The sequence below is a fragment of the Micromys minutus genome (assembly GCF_963924665.1).
Source record: "Micromys minutus genome assembly, chromosome: 17".
NCBI classification, from domain to species: Eukaryota; Metazoa; Chordata; class Mammalia; order Rodentia; family Muridae; genus Micromys; species Micromys minutus.
Window position 1 is genome coordinate 10,316,244 of NC_137952.1, and position 5,675 is coordinate 10,321,918.

The window sequence follows — 5,675 nt, forward strand, 5'->3', positions numbered from 1 at the left end:
TGCAACAGCAAAGAAAATGTAGTTTCAAATACCAGAAACCTTAATTTCCAGTTATTTATACACATCCTCGGAGTGCCAAAAAGATAACATGTGCCTTCCCCCACACCAGACCTACAAATGAGACACAGACTCCGCAGCCCCATGCATTTGCCTGGAGACTCTCCAGCTCTGCATCTTTATTTTCCTTATGAGAAAATTTAGCTCCAGGAAATAAAACTGTACTGAAGTGCGCGCCACAAAGATGAGGGAGACCAAGCGCAGTCCTCCACTAGCTGCTGTCTTAGCAGAGGTTGCAGACACATGAAAAGGTGCCAGCAGGTACTGGTCCAGTGTGATAGCCGACTTTCACTGAAGGTGGCCATCACTTAGGATTAAATGCAGACATGCACACAAAAGACTTCACTCAGAGATCTTCCACCCCCACCAGACTCTATGAGTCTGTGCTGCTGAGCTATTTTTCTAAGTACATTTGTGAAAGTCCTGTGCCCTTCAAACTCCCTTGATTCTATATTTATTGTGAGAGACTTGCCATCCATCTTGTAGAAACCAAGTTGACTGGATACTACAAGCAGGAGAAAGGTCATGCAAAGATTCAAAACCAGTGGCCAAGTCTCCTGGGGGAATCATAGGAGACTCATATACATTTCTCTGCAAAAAGAAATAAAATAAATGTCAGTTGGTAAACAGATTCAAGGAAGCAGTGTGCTGAGAAGTGAGGAGTTCAGTGGATTTGAACCTTTGACTAGGAAAGAAAAGCACTTGTTATTTTGGTGCTTAAACCTTTCACCAAGGCCTTTTATTTCCTTTTTATCATTAGCAGGAATGGACAGGGTAAGCATGGTCTGTGTGGTACAGACAATTAGAAGCTGGTATTGGACCCTTGAGACTATGAAGCAAGTCTTCCGTGGGCAGTTTGGAAGTTCTGTAGAGATTTATTGCCAAGAACCTTGGCCCCCATGAGAATGAATGGAAATCTGCAACTGGTAGGGGTGGAGAGGTGGGGGGGGGGGTATCTCAAGATGCCAGAGACCTGGGTTGGGGGAGGTGACCAAGAATCAATGGGGGTGACCTTAGCTGGTGACTCACAGTGTAGGGTTGTGGACTCCTGCATCCTATCTGCCACAGGCCATGGCCACTGGGGAGGTGGGATGCGGGGAGTGAGTGGCCAGGCTTACCCCACACTGTTGCCAGGCAGATGGGCTGTAGGGAAGCCCTGGGACACTGCTCTGGGGGTGGCAAAGCTCAAAGGCATGGAACAGCCAGAGCTGGCTCAGGGGTTCCCAGGACCTGTGACCAGGCCAGGGGCCGTCTGGTTCTTAGGCTCTTGGACACCCAGGCACCACTGAATGCTGCAGAAGAGCTGAGGATGGAGTGGGGGCCCACAAGACTGCAACGTGGGGTGAAGAGGTGAGCTCTGGCTGGTCCCAGTGAGAGAGTCTTTGGCTAGACAGCAATGGGTTTGATGGTTGGCTTGGCTGAGAGCAAAGAGTAGCCTTCTGTGGGAGATTAGATGGTGACTCAAAAAAAAAAAAATTCTTCATCACAAAGGCCGCAGCTGATCCTGATGAAAAGAGGCAGTCCATGGTTTTAAGGCATTTACTGTCATGGTGGAAATGGATGTGTAAAACCATACCCTACTTCTCAGGATGGGCCTTTTGCAGGGAGGAGTGTCTAGGAAGGAAAGTTTTTTGGATAAGACCTCCAACCCTTTAGGTAACTCATTAAAATGGAGATTTGTCTTGAGCCTGTGTGACCACAGGTCAAGTCCTCTATAAGTGGAGGGGTGTGGGGTGTTGCCCTTATGTAACTGATGGCCACAAATCTATGGGGATGGGGATGTGGCTAGTGACAGGGGCCTGGCACCCGGAAACAGGCAAAGTACCTACCATCCCTTCAGGGTCTCTGGGGCTTCGAGTCTTAGATCAACTGGGAACCAGGCTACCCTTCGTGGTCCAACACCACAGCACTGGGGATATGGAACTTGAAAAGGCCACCTCCTGTAGCCAGGCAGAAACCCTAGTGGAGTGATAGTGACACCAACCCACCCACCAACCTTTGACCTGAAATTTAGCCTGTCTATGAGAAATGCAGGGACGAAGGATTGAGAAAAGACTGGGGAAATAGCTAAGCACTAACAGGCCTAATGAGAGAAATATCCCATGGGCAAGCACCAGTCTCTGACACTATCAGTGATACTGTTATGCTTACAGACAGGAGTCTAACATCTTCTGAAGCCTCCACCCAGCAGCTGACTCAGACGGATGCAGACACCCACAGCCAAACAGTAGATGGAGTTTGGGGACTCTTATGGAAGAGTTTTAGAAAGGTTTGAAGGCCCCGAAGGGCACAGGAATGCCACAGGAAGACCAATAGAATCAAATAACCTGGACCTGTGTGGCTCACAGAGACCAAACCATCAACCAAAATGATTAGTCCTACCCCCTCCCCTTGCACACACACACACACACACACACACACACACACATGCAGCAGATGTGCAGCTCAGTCTTCATGTGGGTCCTGGAGCAGGGGCTATTCCAAAAACTGTTGCCTGTCTGTGGGTTATGTTCTTCTGGCTGGGCTGCCTTGTCTGGCCTTAGTAGGAGAGGATGCGCCTAGCCTAGCAGTGACTTGATGTACAGAACTGGAGGATACTCAGGGGAGTCCTCCACCTTCTCGGCAGAGAAAGGGAGGGGTGTTGGAGGACAGGATTGTGATAGGGGGTAACCAGGAGGGAGTACAATGAGTGGATGTAAAGTAAATTTTCAGAAAATTCAAAAGAACCTTGGCCCAACTGAGGAGGGAGATGCTTCTTTACCTGTTCACTCCACAGCTCCCTTTAATGGGGAGACTGGTTTAAATGGAATCTCACCAGAGATAAGCAGAGACAGAAACTGTAATGGGAGGTCTGTCTCCTATCTTTGGGTCTCAGAAACGTAGGCAGCACTTCCCCTGCCACACCCAGGCTGTCGGGCCAGATGAAGGATTTGCCTGCTGATCCTCCTCCTACTCAGTTTTTCTTTCCAAGCAGTTCCAGAGTTTCTGGATCCCTTCTCTGCTCTGCTGTCCTCCGGTGAGTGTGGACAACTGCCCATGGTTTCCTTACAGCAGTGACAGGCAGGAGGTCATCCTTGCAGTGAACCCCACTTTCTTTCTCTGAACATGGTTTTTCACTGTCAGTTAGGACATTACTCCAGGAACCTGTGTGCACCTTTCAGAGACTTTGAAACTCTTAGACAGCAAGAAATGATATACTGGGGAATCTGCTCTTCTAAAGAAGAAGGAGAACTCAAATTGCTTGAATCCTGTCCTAAACCTTGTCTAAGGCAACATGATTAACCCACATTCGTCATGAATGATCTAAGAGGTCATTCAGTCACCTCAATGTTTTAGCCAGATTCGTAGCAATGACCCAGAACTTATCTTTTTCCTTCCCTGAATGCTCTGTCCAACTTCCTGTTTGTGTCTTGCTTTTTGCCTGTCTCTACCTGCAGCCAAATCATTCCCTCTGCACTTGCTAACTGATCATGAATTCCCTGACAGAGTTCCAACACACAACAACCAATTTAGCTCAAACCTACACTTGTCTGGGAAGAAGCCATAGAAGAATTGTCCAAGCTCGGGTGTATTTGCCCAAGTATAAGGGGAAAGTTATTTGTGTTGTGAAACGTGATAAATTATGAAAGGCTCATTGGAAAAATTATCTTATAAATGTGCAGTAAGCCTTTTTAAAATGAGATGTCTAAACTTAATTATGTTGTGTATTTCACCATCAATACATTTAAGCCTACAAGGTTGGAGGGAGAAAACTTTCCCTGCTTAATGTACAAATCTGGTTTTTGTAGTGTTATAAAAAGTTCTTTCCTAATTAATATGCCTATAGAACTTTAAATAAACAAATAAACACCATTTAGTAGAAGCAAGTCTTATACTAAAAGACTATTACTCTAAAATTGAATTTTGGCTGTATACCCTTGACTTTCAACTCATAAATCTGGCAAGCCTGTTTCCTGGAACTTACAGTCTGACTGTCCATGGCAGCCCTCAAATACATTAAATTTTTAATGACATTAACAGACTGGCATAGTCATACACTGATGATTGATCCTCACTTGATTCTGAACCCAAGTAATTAATAACTTGTTCTTTCTGGTCTCCCTAAGGAAGAGAAAGTGGTGTAAATCCAGAGTAATGAAGATGAGAACACAGTCCTGTAAGACATCATTTTTGCTGTAATTTTATCTCAAGAATTCCCAGAAAGCTCTGTAAAATATGTGCTGTCGCTGAAAATATCATTGGCTTCAAGTAATGGAAACTGTAGACTGAAAGGCAATGCAGAAACTATAACCCAATGCACAAAGTGTTAGTTGCAGACAAGCCTGGGTCCAGTCTGTCATTGACCTCTGTGCAACCTCCTGACTGTCAACGACAAATGAAGTTAATACTGCCATGCCCACATCTGGTAAGAGGGAAGCGAAAATTCCCCTTCAGTTTAAAGGAGCCCCCTTAAATCAAAGTACCTGTCTATCTATGAACTAATGGATGCCATCATGAGAATATTAGAGTCTCTCCTGGAGCCATGGATGGCACAGACATTTAACCAAAATGAAATTCAGTGCGAGTTTGAGGAAAAAAGATGCTGAGTAGGCTAGAACCCATTAAAATTACTGTTAGTTTTTCAATTATTTTATCCTAGGTAGATAACTGTTTTGATGAGAAGCCTGTCTTTTATATACCTTTGAGAGTGTGATTTGAGGGTATTAAGACAAGGCATCAGGCTGCCTTTGAAGTTATAACAATTAACAAGCGATAGGTGCTTATTTGTAATACCTCCATGTCAGATCCTTAGCATCTCTTTAAAATTATAAACCTGAAATATGTGTTGGGGGTGCCTAGGAGAAGTGGTAACAGATGAAATAAGGGAGGATATTATCAGGATATAGTGTTTACCTGTTTGAAATTCCCAAAGAATAAATAAAAGATATCCTAATTTGAGAAATCAGCAGCTAGAGAGATAGCTCAGTATTTATAAACTTTTGCAAAGGATTTAGGTTTGATTCCCAGCATCCACCTGGCAACTCACAACCATCTGTAACTCCATGCCTTGTAATATGGTGTCCTCTTTTGGCCTCTGTGGGTACTGTACTCATGTAGTCTCCACACAAGAAGGCAAACTACACATATACATTTTTTTAATGTTATAGACCTTCTCTATCTTGTTTGATAAATCTTGGCAAACCAAAACCAGGCAACTTAAGTCTGCTTTTAGTAAAGCGCAATAATATCTAGATTAAAAATATAAACATTAAATACTATTCTATAAATGTATTTAAATTTTTATTTAGGATTGGTAACACTGAAATACTCAAAATCATCCCATAACCTCCTTTTGTGAAGGACATGTCTCAATTAGGGTTTTACTACTGTGAACAGATACCATGACCAAGGCAAGTTTTAGAAAAGACAACATTTAATTGGGGCTAGCTTACAGGTTCAGAAGTTCAGTTCAGTATCATGAAGGTGGGAGCATGGCAGCATCCAGGAAGGCATGGTGCAGGGGGAACTGAGAGTTCTACATCTTCATCTGAAGGCAGCTAGGGTCTTAAAGCATAACCCTACAGTGACACACCTACTCCAACAATGCCACACCTCCAAATAGTCCCATTCCCTGGGCC